The sequence below is a fragment of the Dendrobates tinctorius genome, unplaced genomic scaffold, assembly GCF_039654945.1.
Source record: "Dendrobates tinctorius isolate UK_male_01 unplaced genomic scaffold, ASM3965494v1 ptg000209l, whole genome shotgun sequence".
In the NCBI taxonomy this organism is placed as follows: Eukaryota; Metazoa; Chordata; class Amphibia; order Anura; family Dendrobatidae; genus Dendrobates; species Dendrobates tinctorius.
This window is the reverse complement of record NW_027361876.1, coordinates 10,161,057-10,179,313: the sequence shown is the minus strand read 5'-3', so window position 1 is coordinate 10,179,313 and position 18,257 is coordinate 10,161,057. Positions and strand designations below refer to the sequence as shown.

The window sequence follows — 18,257 nt, the reverse complement described above, 5'->3', positions numbered from 1 at the left end:
CAGACTCAATCAGAGATGCTGGGTGCCCAAAAAGGTGATTAATGCTCCAATCCTGTTCAATAACATACTCCTCCTGCTGTTACTGTTAGGCATCTGGATTGACTCCAGGGCTTCACTTCCTTACACAGGATTTTACGGTGCTTGACGTCAGGTGTCACAAGTTGCTTGGCATACCTTTCTGACATCGTCATCCAATGCCTTTTAAGGTTGACTTTGACACACATGTGATGTTTGAGAATTCAGTCAGTATTGTGTTCAGTCTGCAAACTACTGTGTTTCTGCAACTTGCACCTACTGCTTTGCAGACCTATTTAGCCCTTTGTTTGTTGTAATCATTATGAACTGTCATAATGCTATAATCATCTCTGCAAATTATACTGTAATGAGATGCCAATGTTACAACAAGTTAGTTCATGACATTTATTCCATCCTACTGCAAACATTTTGCAAGCAACTGAGAGTGGTAGTAATCAAAATTGGAATCATTTAGGAACTACAGCAACTCAGCCACAAATTGCCAGACTGCACAGATCAGCATCACTGAGTGCTGAATTGCAAAGTGCATAAAAGTAGCCAGTACTCTGCTGACTCAGTCAGTACATGTACACTTTCAATTCTTTTCTGACATTAATATCAGAAGTGTAGCAGTTGGCAAAGCTTCATGGCATAGGTTTCCATGGCTGGTCAACTACATGGCAGCCTTGCATCATCAAACACAAAAAAACTAATCTCAGGATGGAGAGATATAATGCATGCAACCTATGGACTCTGCAAGCTACTAGGCTTCTACAACATTGTAAAACTCATCAAGAAGTGCTCAGGATGCCAGGCAGAGGATTGTTGGCACAAAAGTGGACACTTCCCTGGTCTCACTGTAGGATTGAAATAGAGTGGCAGTGTCTGAAATATTCAATCCCAATTACTTCCATAATTAAAAACAAAACAAGTTATGTGATTATGCAAGTTATAGTCTGTGTATAAGGATATCATACTGTATTAAGTACTGCAATGTATAACAAACATTTACATGGCGGCAATGGCTGTGATGAGCCATCCTCCCCTGGTCTGGTCATTGAAAGACTTTTGGAAATATAACGCTATTATTAATTCTTCACAATTGTTTTTATCTTGCAATTTCACAGATTTTTTTTTTTCTTTTTTTACCCTTCGGCTTTTTTCCTGCTTTAAATGTATGGTGTAAATAATTTTATGTTTTGATCGGTTAGACTTTTTTGGACATGATGCCCCATCAGATTAAGACTGCCTTGACGTGGCTGCTGGGCATGCATGCATTAGCCATTTTATGCTCTAAGTAATTTCACTTTTTCATATTTTCCAGAGCAGTAATTCAAGTCCAATATCATATACAGTGGGGAAAAAAAGTATTTAGTCAGTCAGCAATAGTGCAAGTTCCACCACTTAAAAAGATGAGAGGCATCTGTAATTTACATCATAGGTAGACCTCAACTATGGGAGACAAACTGAGAAAAAAAAAATCCAGAAAATCACATTGTCTGTTTTTTTTTCATTTTATTTGCATATTATGGTGGAAAATAAGTATTTGGTCAGAAACAAGCAATCAAGATTTCTGCCTCTCACAGACCTGTAACTTCTTCTTTAAGAGTCTCCTCTTTCCTCCACTCATTACCTGTAGTAATGGCACCTGTTTAAACTTGTTATCAGTATAAAAAGACACCTGTGCACACCCTCAAACAGTCTGACTCCAAACTCCACTATGGTGAAGACCAAAGAGCTGTCAAAGGACACCAGAAACAAAATTGTAGCCCTGCACCAGGCTGGGAAGACTGAATCTGCAATAGCCAACCAGCTTGGAGTGAAGAAATCAACTGTGGGAGCAATAATTAGAAAATGGAAGACATACAAGACCACTGATAATCTCCCTCGATCTGGTGCTCCACGCAAAATCCCACCCCGTGGGGTCAGAATGATCACAAGAACGGTGAGCAAAAATCCCAGAACCACGCGGGGGGACCTAGTGAATGAACTGCAGAGAGCTGGGACCAATGTAACAAGGCCTACCATAAGTAACACATTACGCCACCATGGACTCAGATCCTGCAGTGCCAGACATGTCCCACTGCTTAAGCCTGTACATGTCCAGGCCCATCTGAAGTTTGCTAGAGAGCATTTGGATGATCCAGAGGAGTTTTGGGAGAATGTCCTATGGTCTGATGAAACCAAACTGGAACTGTTTGGTAGAAACACAACTTGTCGTGTTTGGAGGAAAAAGAATACTGAGTTGCATCCATCAAACACCATACCTACTGTAAAGCATGGTGGTGGAAACATCATGCTTTGGGGCTGTTTCTCTGCAAAGGGGCCAGGACGACTGATCCGGGTACATGAAAGAATGAATGGGGCCATGTATCGTGAGATTTTGCGTGCAAACCTCCTTCCATCAGCAAGGGCATTGAAGATGAAACGTGGCTGGGTCTTTCAACATGACAATGATCCAAAGCACACCGCCAGGGCAACGAAGGAGTGGCTTCGTAAGAAGCATTTCAAGGTCCTGGAGTGGACTAGCCAGTCTCCAGATCTCAACCCTATAGAAAACCTTTGGAGGGAGTTGAAAGTCCGTGTTGCCAAGCGAAAAGCCAAAAACATCACTGCTCTAGAGGAGATCTGCATGGAGGAATGGGCCAACATGCCAACAACAGTGTGTGTCAACCTTGTGAAGACTTACAGAAAACGTTTGACCTCTGTCATTGCCAACAAAGGATATATCACAAAGTATTGAGATGAAATTTTGTTTCTGACCAAATACTTATTTTCCACCATAATATGCAAATAAAATGAAAAAAAACAGACAATGTGATTTTCTGGATTTTTTTTTCTCAGTTTGTCTCCCATAGTTGAGGTCTACCTATGATGTAAATTACAGACGCCTCTCATCTTTTTAAGTGGTGGAACTTGCACTATTGCTGACTGACTAAATACTTTTTTTCCCCACTGTATTTCATGTCTGCATGCTATAGCATTACAGAGTGCAACTTTATTTGTTAGCATCTTGAAATAGTATTTTTTAATTTACCATACCTGCTGTGGAGATATTAGCTTGTAAAGATTAAATTCCATTTTATGATAAGCCTAGGAAGTTATTACCAGAGAGTGTTCTCTTTGTGCTTTTAATTTTTCCCACAAGCAGATCCTAGAAGTTCAGAAGAACATGTGTTCTCCTATTGGACATGTAATGAAAGACCACTCTGTTCTCAGACCTGATCTCTGTGGAAAAGAGCTGAGTCAAAATACAAACATTTATAGTTTTCAACTTACAGCATACAGTGTGGAGATGGAGAAAATTATCTGACTGTCATTATAAACACTTCCAGCTTTCACTTCACAGCAGACAGTGTGATGGAGGAGGAGTACAGCTGAGAAGAGTGTCCTTGCAAACACTTATTGTAGCTGAAGCTCACTTTATACAGAGCTGTCAGCTCTGCTGTACTGCCCTCTTCCCATACGGACTTTCATAATGTAAAAGCTACAGGTGTTTATCATGAAATTCAGCTCTGCTGTACCCTTTCCCCCATACTCACTGCCCAGAAAGATGGAGGTGTTTATAATTACACTAAACTCTGCTGTACTCCCTTTCTTTCACTGGTTGCTATGAGATGAAAGTTGAAAATGTTTGCAATAGCACTCAGCTCTGTTATACCCCTTACCTCCATATTGACTGCTGTTAGATGATCTGCTGTAGCTATTAGTTGATAAAGTCTTAGCGTACTCCACTGTTTTAAAGTGGAATAGAGATGTTGTATTTTTTTAAATTAATTTTACTTCGTTGACATTAATGGCTATAAAATTTATTGAAATCAATGAATTTGGCACACAAGTTGATAAGGATATAAAAAGTAAGAGTGTTCTCAGATCCTCAAGTCCTTTCCTTAAGTATTTTGCTTAGCAACAATAGATTATTGCGAAAAAATTAACTAACCGATCAGGATGTCTTTTTTCTGTAATTTAGAATTTTCTCTCAAATTTCTGACAAATGCTTTACAACTCTAGCCATGTTTGAATGATTAAGTACAACATTATACATTTATATCCAGTATGATTCTTAAATTCCAGAAGAATACTAAATGTGCGTCCCATAGACGTGTTTTAACTATGTTTGTGGCAGTTATAATTAATTGTATTGTGCTATCTATTGTATCTCTTCCTTTACAACATTTTTTCTAAACCTTTTAGCTGTCTTTGAACAGGTGGTGTTTTTCTTCAAGAAAGTATGAATAAAAGCCTTGAGGGAATGTGAAACCAAAGAGAAAATCTTCCGTTCAGCCTTGTCAGACATGAAAAGATGAAGATAAAATGCCATTTTTCTCTAAATATGACAGATGTTATTGCTGATGGACTACTGGAGATATCTTTTCTTTCCCTGGGGTGATTTTGTTAAAGACTTCTTGAAAGGTGTAAATTAAAACAAAAAAAATAAAACTTTCTAGCTTGCAGGAATGCCCAACATTATTGGTTTAGGCAGTTTATTAAAACTTGAACGAAAAGCCCACTGGACTAAAATGCACCTGTTCATTAATTTGACATATCTTTAGGATTGTCTATGGACCAGAAGATGATATTTATGAAAGTTATTGGTTGGCATAGACTTTTTGTCATGTAATTCATGGCAGTTATCCATGCTCTCTTTGACTAAACTTGGCCATTTTCTTAGAAATAAGGTGGGGTTTGGGTAAAAGTTTTTAAGTAATTACACCTTGCACAAACTTTTTTTTACACCAGAAAACATATGTTACCGACTTATTCTTGCTAACTCTCATATTAAGTCTTGCAGACTCTTGGAAGAGTTGGCAAATCCCCTGGATGCTACTGAAACTTGCAAGAACTCAATGCTTAGGATCTTTTATGTGTGATGCCAGAATATTCCATCATCTGATAGAGCCAGGGGTGGGATTCAAATTTTTAGCAACAGGTTCTGTGTTTGTGTGTAGGAAAACCACACCCATTTTTAAGCCACACCTATTTACATACACCTTTTCGTCAAACATATACAAGTAGGGGCGCAGTCAAACAGTTGAAAAAAAATAAATTGGAATGAGATCAGAACAGTGCACATTCTGGCCAGTGGCTCTCCTGACCCGAGTGTGACAGCTGCATAAATTTCTATGCTGCTGTCTCACTTGATTGACCGGCTGGTCAGAATGTGCACTACATTCTGATTCATATGACAGTCTGTCTGCGTCCTAATCAGGGCTGGCTCCAGGTTTTCCTGGGCCCCAGGCGAAAGAGTCTCAGTGGGCCCCTTTAACACATACCACTATTAATGATGCGCAGATACAGCAGAGAAATATAGGTATAGTACAATATCAATGAATTCACTTACTTCTTACATTGCATGAGTTATAGCTATTGTAAATTCTACAATAAGTCAAAACCGGCGAATCCTCACAGGACAGAGTGAGGCTTATCATTTTAGACAGGACAGTTTAGTCCTCCATACAGTTTTATGGGCACCACAGAGCTCCATTCAGAAAAATGAGCCCTAAATATTGCTCCATAGAAAATAATGAGCCCCATATATTGCTCCATACAGAATAATGATCCCCATATGTTGCTCCATACAGAATGATGATCCCCATATATTGCTCCATACAGTATTATGGGCACCACATACTGCTCCATACAGAATAATGAGCCCCATATATTACTCCATAAGGTATAATGAGCCCCATATATTGCGCCATACAGTATAATGGGTCCCATATATTGCTTCATGCAGATTAATGAGCCCCATATATTGCTCCATACAGTATTATGGGCACCACATAGTGCTCCATACAGAATAATGAGCCCCATATATTGCTCCATACAGAATAATGAGACCCATATATTGCTCCATACAGAACGATGATCCCCATATATTGCTCCATACAGTATTATGGGCACCACATACTGCTCCATACAGAATAATGAGCCCCATATATTACTCCATAAGGTATAATGAGCCCCATATATTGCGCCATACAGTATAATGGGTCCCATATATTGCTTCATGCAGATTAATGAGCCCCATATATTGCTCCATACAGTATTATCGGCACCTCATTGTGCTCCATACAGAATAATGAGTCCCATAAATTACTCCATACTGAAAATTGTACCCCATGTAATGATCCATACAGTATAATGAGCCCCATATATTGCTCCAAACTGTATAATGGGCCCTATATAATGCTCCATAAAGAATAATGAACCCCATATATTGCCCCATGTATAATAGGCCCCATATAATATGCCATACAGTATAGGATTGGCCCCATAGAGTATAAGGAGCCCCGTAAATTGCTCCATATAGTATAATGAGTCCTATATATTTCTCCATACAATGTATTATGGGCCTCATATATGATGCTCCAGTGTATAATGAGCCCCATATATGATGCTCGCTTATAATGAGCCCCATATATGAAGCTCCAGTGTATTGTGGGCCACATATATGATGCTCTGTGTATGATGGTCCCAATATATGATGCTCCTGTGTATGATGGTCCCCATATATGATGCTCCGTGTATGGTGGTCCCCATATATGATGCTCCTGTGTATGATGGTACCCATATATGATGCTCTGTGTATGATGGTCCCCATATATTGCTCCAAACATTAAAAAAAGAAAATGAAACATTCATCTCTCCTCTCTTTCCGCTGCTCTGGTCTGGACTACTCAGTACCGCCATCTTCCGGCTGTCTGCACTGTGAGTGTTCAGGAAGAGGGTGTACAGACTTGATGTTATTGCACCCTCTAACCTGAACTTCGCAGTCAGATGTGAAAGATGCCACAGAGGTAGAGCGGGGAGAGGTAAGAATCGCAAGTGCTGGGTCCCTGAGCAAGCAGGGGGCCCTTCGTTGTCTCCAACATTGGCACAAGCACATGGTGCCCATAGAATGCCAGTGTCCATGATGGCCAGTGGACCCTCCCACCTGCTCAGGGCTCTTGCACTTGACCGGGTGTGCAAGGTGTTTACGCCAACCCTGGCTGTTGGGGGCCATTCCCTCAGCTCATTCTCCCCCCAGCTCTTTCTCCCCCCACCCCCAGCTCATTCTCCCCCCACCCCCGGGCTCATTCTCCTCCTCGCTCATTCCCCCCACCCCCACTCATTCTCCCCCCTGGCTCATTCTCCCCCAACCCCTGGCTCATTCTACCCCCCGGCTAGGCACGCCGCTCACCTGAGCCCTGGCACGGTCCCTGCATGTATGTCCGGTATCTTTTTCCAGTGAGAGCACGAGGTCACGTGGTACCGCTCATTAAGGTCATGAATATGGGTGCCACACATATGAGAGTGGAGTGGCGTAAATACTTATGACCTTAATGAGCGGTACCACGTGACCGCGCGCTCACACAGGGAAAAGATACCGAAACCGGAAACCATTGGAGCTGCAGGCACCGCTGGAGGAGGTGAGCATGATTTCTTGCAGAGGGCGGGGGGGGGTCCACCTGTAAAAAGTGAGTATGGTTCTTGCACTGAATTTTAGATTTGAGCAGGAGGCATATGAATGATAAGCTTAGTTATACATATATATTATTTAATATTACTTTTAGCATTTAATTATCTTTCCATCAAGAAGAAGCACAAAAAATATATATAGATATGGATTGCTTGTGCCATAGATGGTCAACTTAACTTGGAATGATTTCATGCTATGTTTTACCTGCCTACTTCATATATTACCAAGAAAACTAAAATATTGTTAAGTAGAGAAGAGTGATTTTCTAAAAAAATCTGCATTCTGGAGAATGCAGACTTTTTGTAATTTGGTCCCCACAAATTCAGTAAAATGGCAGTCAGCGGCAGTCGCAATTTCAATGAATATTAGAAGGCTGGCAAAAAGTTAAAAAGAAAAAAATATATACTCAATGTTGTCCAATGACAGCTCTGAAACCTGAAAAATCTAGAGAATATCTCTATCGAGTTGTGGGCCAGAAACCATGCTGCACTGTGTGCAAACTTGGCCAAGAACCTCTGTAATTGCAATGTTTCTGCACCAAATATTAAATTCTGCTTTTCTATTGTATCAAATACTTATTTAACCCCTTAATGACCGAAGCATTTTTTTTATTTTTCCTTTTCGTTTTTCCCTCCACTTCTTTCCAGAGCCATAACTTTTTTATTTTTCCGTCAATATGGCCATGTGAGGGCTTATTTTTTTGCAGGATGAGTTGTACTTTTGACTGACGCCATTGGTTTTACCATGTCATGTACTCAAAAACGGGAAAAAATTCCAAGTGCGGTGAAATTGCAAAAAAGGGCAATCCTACACTCGTTTTTTGTTTGGCTTTTTTACTAGGTTCACTAAATACTAAAACTAACCTGACATTATGATTCTTCAGGTCATTACAAGTTCATAGACACCAAACATGTGTAGGTTCTCTTTTATCTAAGTGGTGAAAAATTTTTCAAATTTGCTAAAAAAAAAAAAAAAAAATTGCGCCTTTTTCCGAGACCCGTAGCGCCGTAGCGTCTCAAACTTTCGTGATCTTGGGATCTTGGGTCGGGTGAGGGCTTATTTTTTGCATGCTGGGCTGACTTTTAATGATACCACCTTTGTGCAGATACGTTCTTTTAATCGTCTGTTATTGCATTTTAATTAAATGTCGCAGAGACAAAAAAAAAGCATAATTCTGGCGTTTTGATTTTTTTTCTTGCTACGCCGTTTAGTGATTGGGTTAATCCTTTTTTTTCATTGATAGATCGAGCATATGCGTAGGTTTGATTTTTTTTATTGTTTTATTTTGATTGGGGCGAAAGGGTGGTGATTTGAACTTTTATGTTCTTCTTATTTTTTTACTATTTTTAAACACTTTTTTTTACTATTGGCATGCTTCAGTAGCTTCCATATGAGGCTAGAAACTGCCACAGCACAATCGTCCTCTGCTACATAGAGGTGATGCATAGATCACCTCTATGTAGTGGAATTACAGCATTGCTATGAGCGCTGATCACCGGGTGGTGCTCATAGCAATCTGCCATCAACAACCATAGAGGTCTCGAGGAGACCTCAGGTTGTTATGGCAACGTGTGGTTGACCCCCGATCACGTGACGGGGGTCAGCGATGCAAGCATTTCTGGCCGCGCGCCAGAAGCTCTAGTTAAATGCCCGCTGTCAGCATTTGACAGCGGGATTTAACTAGTTAGAAGATGCGGGCGGATCGTGATTCCGCTCACGCCTATTGCAGGCAAATGTGAGCTGTTTATAACAGCTCACATGTCGCGGCCAGGGACGACTCCAGATTTTTGAGGGCCCCGGGCGAAAGAGTCTCAGTGGGCCCCCCCCTTTAACACATACTACGATTCATGCCGTGTGGCATCCGTGGTACTGGCCAAAAAACAGACTTGTCTCTGTGTGGATCACACGGACACGCATGTGATCCACACGGACACACGCTCTGTGGCAAAACACGTTCATGTGAAGGAGGCTATTGATTAGTAGTGTACGTATGAAGGAAAGATGAGAAAGAAAGGAAGAACAGAGAGAGAGAAATAAAAAGAACAGAGAGAAATAAAGAAAGATTAGAGAGAGAAAGAGTGGACAGAAAAAAAGAACAGAGAGAGAAATAAAGAAAGATTAGAGAGAGAAAGAGTGGACAGAAAAAAAGAACAGAGAGAGAAAAAGAGAAAGAGGGGAAAGAAAGAAAGAACAGACAGGTAGAGAGAAAGAAAGAGAAAAAACAAAGAGAGAAAGAAAGCGAAATAAAGAAAGAGGGGAAAGAAAAAGAACAGAGAGAAGGAAAGAGAAAGAAAGAACAGAGAGAGAAAGAAAGGAAAGAGAGAGAAAGAGAGGAAAGAAAGAACACAGAGAGAGAAAAAGAACAGAGAGAAAGAAAGAAAGAGAAAGAAAGATCAGAGGGAAAGAAAGAACAGAGAGAAAGAGAAAGAAAGAGGGGAGAGAAAGAGGGGAAAGAAAGAATGAAGAGAGCGAAAGAAAGAGGGGAATAAAAGAAAGACCAGAGAGAAAGAAAGAAAAAGAACAGAGAGAAAGAAAGCTTGGACAGAAAAAAGAACAGAGAGAAAAAGAAAGAGGGGAAAAAAGAACAGAGAGGAAGAGAGAAAGAAAGAGGGGAAAGAAAGAACAAAGAGGGGAAAGAAAGAACAAAGAGGGAGAAAGAACAAAGAGAGAGAAAGAAAGATGGGAAAGAAAGAAGGCAAAGAAAGAAAGAACAGAGAGAGAGGTGTTATGAATTGGAAACCGAGGAGGAAAAAAAGACAACAAGCTAAGTCTCAGAAAACCAGAGAAGTTGGTAACTATGCAGATTGCAGATCCCTGATCTTAACCGCACAACTAGCAGTCGTGGAGCGTTCCTACGTTGGTCCTAGACGCCTCATCACAACCGGAGAACTACATAAGCCTAAAGCAGGAAAAGAGGAAAACTAACTGCCCCAGAACAGACCCAAAAGGAAAGACAGCCCCCCCACATGTATTGACGGTGAAACAAGATGAAAATACAAACAAAGGTAGGAAAATAGGCTGAGCAAACGATGGGGCCCGGCTAACTAAAAAGGACAGAAAAGGAAAGACACTGTCTGCAATCTGCCAAAAAAACCTACAAAAATATTGTCCAACACTTCTGATAGCAAAATTAACCCTGATGTCACTAGACTTCTAAACCTATATCAGCACTCTGAAATATCCTGAGACAGAGCAAAAAAGAGGCCAATCCAATAAGGGACAAAAAGCAGATTGGCAAACACTGATTAATAGGAGTAGAATTTCAGCATAGCCCCAGCAGTGGCAGGCTGATTACACAAAAAACTGAATTGACCAACAAGCGCAAGTGTGAACATTAGCAAAAAACAAACTTAACTTGAGAAGACTGGAAGAGAGCTGAAGTCCAGGACTTGAGAAGCAGACTGAATCACCAGCACCCGGATAGGGCGTTGGCTGTCTTATATCCAGTCTGATACTCCAGAGATCCAATCGTTATCTTCCTCATCAGATGGCAGATCACTACCACTTAAACCAACCGCACTACCTCCTGTCACCACCAGAGGGAGAACGGAAGGGGAACTTTCAACTGGTGGAGCAGAAAATGAGTTCATGACAGAGAGGGAGAAAAAGAAAGAACAGAGAGAGAGAAAGAGAGGAAAGAAAAAACAGAGAAAGAGAGAAAGAAAGAGAAAGAAAGAAAGAAAGAAAGAGAGAAAAAAAGAGGGGAAAGAAAGAGAACAGAGATAGAAAGAAAGAACAGAGAGAGAGAGAAAAAGAAAGAACAGAGAGAGAGAAAGAGAGGAAAGAGAGAAGGGAGAAAGAGAGAAAGAAAAAGAAAGGAAGAAAGAAAGAAAGAGGAAAAAAAGAGGGGAAAGAAAGAGAACAGAGAGAGAAAGAAAGAACAGAGAGAAAAAGAAAGAACAGAGAGAAATAAAGAGGGGAAAGAAAGAGAACAGAGAGAGAAAAAAAAGATGAGAGAGAAAGAACAGAGAGAGAAAGAACATATCATGATCCGCTCACATGGCCGACATCCCCGAGTCCAAGGTGATCCCGCTGTTCACGCTGTCGGAGGACACGATGATGGATCTGAAGCATTCCCTGAAGTGCCTCCATGGTTCCGTCACAATCTCCTCCCAAAATAACCTAATTTCCGGTCAGTTTCCAGCATGACACTTCCGGTAGAAAATCACGTGCGAGTTTTAAAGTGCTCCTCGGGACTCCGCCGTGTACTCCTGTGTCCGTGGGAAAAGTAAACTCCTGGCTGGGGCAGTCTCTCTCTCAAAAAATCGGGACTGTCCGGCTGTACCTGGGATGGTTGAGAGGTATGAATGCTCCCCACCATACACCTCGTACACGCACGGCTCCGCTCAGTTCACTTCCGGCTCTGCTCCCCACACCTTTTACACACGTGGCTCCGCTCCCCACACACACGGCTCCGCTCTGTACACCTCGTACACACGCTGCTCTGCTCCCCTCCCCACACCTCTGCTCCCCACACCTCGTACACATGCGGCTCCGCTCCATACACCTCATACACACATGGCTCCGCTCCGTACACCTCGTACACACGCTGCTCCGCTCCCCACATCTCGTTCACACGCAGCTCCGCTCTGTACACCTCGGACACACGCGGCTCTGCTCCCTACACCTCGGACACACGCGGCTCTGCTCCGTACACCTCGCACACATATGACTCCGCTACGTACACCTCATACACACGCAGCTCCGCTCCCCACACCTCGTACACATGTGGCTCCGCTCCGTACACATGCTGCTCTGCTCCCCACACCTCCGCTCCCCAGACCTCGTATACACACAAAGCTCTGCTTCGTACACACACAGCTCTGCTACATCCCCCCTGTAAACCCCTCCTGACCCCACACATAATAAAAATCACCTCATCCAGCAGCATGACAACCAGCACAGCCGAGTCCTGCATACACTGAGGGCCTTGATCATGTGACCCAACTCCTCCCCTCCTGTGACCTCATCGCAGGTCCTGTGCGTGCAGAGAAGCCCAGCAGGAGCGTTGTCATTGCTGGGACTTATCAGGGCTGTGGTGGCCGGTGGGGTCTCTGGCAGGGTGAGGATGGGGTTGGTACATGGGGGGCGTGGTGGTGGCCGCAGGTATCGATTCCCTGACAGTGTGAGTGGGCCAACTCGTCTCGCCAGGGCCCCGGCATTTGCCCAGGTGTGCCGGGTGCTGACGTCGGCTCCCCACACACACGGCTCCGCTCTGTACACCTCGTACACATGCTGCTCTGCTCCCCTCCCCACACCTCTGCTCCCCACACCTCGTACACATGCGGCTCCGCTCCGTACACCTCATACACACATGGCTCCGCTCCGTACACCTCGTACACACGCTGCTCCGCTCCCCACATCTCGTTCACACGCAGTTCCGCTCTGTACACCTCGGACACACGCGGCTCTGCTCCCTACACCTCGGACACACGCGGCTCTGCTCCGTACACCTCGCACACATATGACTCCGCTACGTACACCTCATACACACGCAGCTCCGCTCCCCACACCTCGTACACATGTGGCTCCGCTCCATACACATGCTGCTCTGCTCCCCACACCTCCGCTCCCCAGACCTCGTATACACACAAAGCTCTGCTTCGTACACACACAGCTCTGCTACATCCCCCCTGTAAACCCCTCCTGACCCCACACATAATAAAAATCACCTCATCCAGCAGCATGACAACCAGCACAGCCGAGTCCTGCATACACTGAGGGCCTTGATCATGTGACCCAACTCCTCCCCTCCTGTGACCTCATCGCAGGTCCTGTGCGTGCAGAGAAGCCCAGCAGGAGCGTTGTCATTGCTGGGACTTATCAGGGCTGTGGTGGCCGGTGGGGTCTCTGGCAGGGTGAGGATGGGGTCGGTACATGGGGGGCGTGGCGGCGGCCGCAGGTATCGATTCCCTGACAGTGTGAGTGGGCCCCCTCGTCTCGCCAGGGCCCCGGCATTTGCCCAGGTGTGCCGGGTGCTGACGTCGGCCCTGGTCGCGGCTTTGCGGTGGGCTCACCGCCGGAGCCCACCTCAAAGTGGGGGATACTGCCAGCTGAGGTACTATTCTGTCTGCTGGCAGTAAGGGGTTAATGCAATAAAAGGCTAATTAATTATGCAAAAGTCATACAATTATTTTCTGGATTTTTTTATGATTCTGTCTCTTGCAGTTGAAGTGTACCTACAATAAAAATTAAAGACCTCTTCATTCTTTGTAAGCTCATTACAGACACATAAAAGACTGAAGGAAAAGCTTCAGAGGGTCACAGACTCCAGACTGATATGATGTCTTTCTGAGAATGATATGCACAGCGCTTACATGTGCTAAATACTGAGTGGCTGGAAAGTCAGGTCTGCATACACGTCTGCTGGCGTGAGTCAGAGGTATGGCATGCTAGTTAGTGCCTAGATGGGCAAGAAAATAAAGCCTCACATTTTCTGTATATGGTCTGTGTCTGTCTAAGTCACTTCCACGGTGACCTAGTAGTTCACCTGAGTGCATCACTATGTATATATATATATATATATATATATATATATATATATATATATATATATAGTAGTGTGCTAAAATCTTAGGCAGGTGTTCAAAAATTCTGCACAGTAAGAATATATTTTGAAAATAGAAGCATTGCCAGTGTATTTTTTTATCAGTTTACAAAATGCAAAGTGAATGAACAAAAGAGAAATTGAAATCAAATCAATATTTGGTGTGACCACTTTTTCCTTTCAAAACAGAAACAATTCTTCTAAATTACAGCTTCTTTACTTGAACAAAGTCAGGGATTTTGCAAGATGAAAATCAGTTGTGCAACCAACCAATTATACCAAACAGGTGTGATAGCATACATGACTTTCATATGGTGGCTGAAGCAAACTCATTAACTGTAACAGAAACAGCTTTGTAGGAGGATTAAAATTGGGTGTGGAACAGCCAAACTCTGCTCCAAAGGTGAGGCTGTAAAAGACAGTTTCATGCCACAGGCCATACACCATGGCAAGATTAAGCACAGCAATAAGACACAAGGTAGTTAAACTGCATCAGCAAGTAATTATGAGCCAGCTGTCAGGCATGCTTTCAGTCGTCACTCACGATGCACTGAGTGGTGATTGAAGCTACACCGGATAAAGCCCTGTAACTGAAAGCTCAATGCTGCTGGGAGGAATAAAGTTAATTTCCTTCTGGTAGCGGGGCTCTCAGTGCAGATAACAAGCTTCAGAATGATATTAACCTGCAGATTAATCCCATATCTGTAGATTAAGGCCTCTTTCACACATCAGGTTTTCGCCGTCAGGCGCGATCCGGCGCTTTTGACAGAAACCGGATCCGGCGAAATGCAATGCCGGATCCGGTTTCCCCCCCATTGACTTGCATTTGCGCCGGATCGCGCCGGATGGCCATGCGTTTCATCCGGTTTTCGCCGGATCCGGCAATGTGTCGCAATGTGTCGCGATCCGGCGTCTGGAAAAAACGTCTACTGTAACGTTTTTCGTCTCCGGCGAAAAAGCCGTACCCGCCGGATCCGGCGCGTCCGGCTTTTTCACACAATGAAAGCCTATGAGCGCCGCAATGCGCCGGATCCGGCGAAAGCCGGATCCGGTGGCCGGATCCGGTTTTTTTGGTCTGAGCATGCTCAGTAGCTCTGCCCACAGGAGATATATAAAAGCAAAACAATGGGACCCTCAGCCACACCCAACATGCCACCCAAGCCAAGAACCAGGAGCAGGAGAAGGCAGCAGACATCTGCAGCAGCAGCACCATCAGCACCACCCCAAATGGAGCAGCATGCTGAACGGGAGGGGAGTCCAGAAGCAGATGAGAGACGGTAATTATCAAATCCCCCATTCCTCCAAACTAGGGCCATGGAATATCAAGATATTCATTGGCCCTTTGTTTCTCTTTATTCAACAGCCGCCAAAGAGATGCAGCAGCAGCAGCAGAAATGGCATCACTGGCAGCAGCAATACCCACAGCCATGGAGTCTGGCCATCAACAGGACAGCACATCTTCTTCTGGGAGCCCTCCCTCGCATCGTCAGCGTTTGACGGTAAGTTTTTATTTCCAAAATCCATCATCTCTGTAATATATGTCTATTCATTGCCTTTTATTTCAAAACAGGAATCACAAGATGAAGAGGAGCTCCCAGAAGAAGAAGGAAGGGGTGGACAGACACCTGGAGTGGGCTCACAATTCGTAAGTTTTTTGCATCAAACGCAGAAACACAACATCACACTACACACAACACATAGAAAACAATGTTCTGCAGACCACACACAGCAAACAAATGCCTACATCCAAAGACATAACATTTTTTGTTTTCTTCTCTAGTCTTCCCAATCTGGTGCTCGGCCAAGAGGTCCTCGCAGTGCCTCCCAGGGTCGTCGGCGACAGCAACGCGGCGGTCACCGGCGTGTAAGTATAAATATTTTTGCTTTGTTTTTTTGCACTTTTTATTTCATTTCTTTTGTGGAGGCTAATTATGTTATTTTTGTCTTTTTCTTTAACAGCCTTCACAGCGTGCTCCCGACTCTGACGGTGAGGATGGAGAGATTGATGTGGACCGCCTCATCGATCTCATCAGAGAAAGGGAGCCGCTCTGGAATATGGCTGACCGCCGCCACGCTGACCTGATCATTACCCGACGACTCTGGGAGGAAATCTGTTCTCTCCTTGTGGACCGCTGGGAGGACCTCGAAGCTCGGGCCCAGATTAAAGAGCGTAAGTATATACAGTAACGGTTGCTTGATGTAAACCAGTGTTTCCCGAACTCCAGTCCTCGTGGTCCCCACGGATCATGTGTTCAGGATTTCTATTTACTATGGAAATCCTGAAAACATGACCCCTGGGGACCATGAGGACTGGAGTTTGTGAAACACTGATGTTGTATACTAACCACTCCTTTCTCGTTTCAGGGAACAGAATTGTGAATCGGTGGTGGTCTGTGAGGGATCGTTTCAAGAAGGAGTTCAATAAAGAGATGCGGGCCCCGAGTGGATCTGGAGGACGCAGGAGCAAGTACAAGTACGCACAAGCCCTGTCGTTCCTCCGGGAAACAATGCTCACCAGAAGGTAAATATTACACACCACATGTGAAAAAAAATGTTAGATGTAACTTTTTTTTTTCAGCCAGGGCCATACCATGTCAGTATTTTAATTGTTTTTTTTTCTCTTTATTCCACAGCACGGTGAGCAGCACTCGGGAGCCTGCACGATTGGACCCTTCTGAGGCGATCCATGAGGAGACCGGCACCGAGGGACACTTCGACCGCCCCGGTACATCTGCACCTTCCCAGCCTTCCCACACATTCGACCCATCTGTCCCATCCACCAGCACAGGAGCATTGTGGCCGCCTACATTACATGAAGCTGCTGGTGAGGAGATCGCTTTCCCTTTACCCCACCCTTCTGCCCCTGCCGCCTCTAGTACACCTGCGGGTACTGGGCGGCAGCGGCAGAGGGGTCAGGAAAAGAGTTATGCGCAAGAGTTATTGCATCTGAATGCATCTTTCCAGAACTGTCTCAAAGTCTTGTCAGAGCAAATCTCTGCAGGCTTTCAGCAGATCAACTCCAGCATTCTGGAGGTGAAGACACTTCTGCAAACCATGCATTCAGAAGCAAGATCTTCGCCAAACCACACCTTTTTCAGGTCTGTTGTGGAGCACATGGCAACACTATCTCCTACCCAGCAGATGCATGTAATGCATTCGGGCCACGGTGCTCTACAGCAGGTTACCTCCCAACCTCCACCTCCCACCACTGTAGTTCCTCCACCTGCACCCCCTCCAGCCACTTTCCATCCTCCCCCTCCTATTACATCTGCACCCCCTCCAGCCACTTTCCATCCTCCCCCTCCTACTACATACCAGCAACCTGCCCAGTACCAGCAACCTCCCCAGTACCAGTCATCTCCCCACTTCCAGCAACCTGCCCCGTACCAAACTCCTTCCCCGTACCAAACTCCTTCCCCGTACCAAACTCCTTCCCCGTACCAAACTCCTTCCCCATACAACTTTCCATCAACATCATCTGCTCCTACAGTCCCTGCCCAACCCTCCACTCCACCACCCACCACCTCTTCTGCTTCCCACATGTCCACCCATTCTGTAGTTTTTTCCACACCTTCACCTCTAACTGTTCCTTCCCCACCACGATCCCAGTCCTCTCTCCACACACCCAGTGTCGAAGTGTCCCGCAGCCCCTCCAGCAGTATTTCCACCCCACAGTACACAGAATTGTAATGTGTGTTTTTTGTAATAAAAATGCCCATTGGGTTTAAAACCTTTATTAAAAAAGTTTTTTGCACTTTAAAAACATTTTACAAAAAAAAAAAAAATTTAAATAAAAGTTAAATTATCGTTTCACAATGGTTGTCTGTCATTTCTTTCTGCGGCGAACTATGTTTTAAAAAAAGGTTAAATACAGGGTATTTCAAAGGTAAAAAGGTATTCAAAACCAGGTATAACTGTGGGTAAATTTTAGCTTTTTGCCACAGTTGTGTTCCTGGTTGTGTTTGAAGCAAAGTATTTCACCGAAAAAGTTGTGTTTATTGTTGGTGATTTCCTAACAATGTACACAACTTTTGTTAAAAGGTGAAATACTTTGCATAAAACACAACCAGGTACACACCTGTGGCCTAAAGGTAAAAATAGTAAGACCATGACAAGATAGCCAACTTTGGTTGGCAAAGGTATATACTGTTGGTCCAGAAGGTACACAAGTTTAGGGCAAAAATCTCTCACACTCTGTCATCCCAGTGTACTCTGCCTTGAGGTGACATAAAG

At 44.1% G+C, this 18,257-nt stretch overlaps 1 protein-coding gene and 1 long non-coding RNA gene across 4 annotated transcripts in view; one reads left to right on the top strand and one right to left on the bottom strand.

Moving 5' to 3' along the window:
* Positions 1–18,257, bottom strand: part of KERA (keratocan) — a 70,877-nt gene that overhangs the window by 49,204 nt on the left and 3,416 nt on the right. The gene's annotated exons all lie outside the window — the stretch shown is intronic.
* Positions 1–18,257, top strand: part of LOC141058119 (uncharacterized) — a 157,669-nt gene that overhangs the window by 137,372 nt on the left and 2,040 nt on the right. Inside the window, exon 3 of one of the 2 annotated variants that reach the window (XR_012222102.1) lies at positions 4,210–4,457. The exons of the other annotated variant lie outside the window; for it this stretch is intronic. This is a non-coding gene — a long non-coding RNA (uncharacterized lncRNA). Of the gene's footprint in view, positions 1–4,209; positions 4,458–18,257 lie in introns of those variants that run through there. 2 annotated transcript variants of the gene reach the window in all.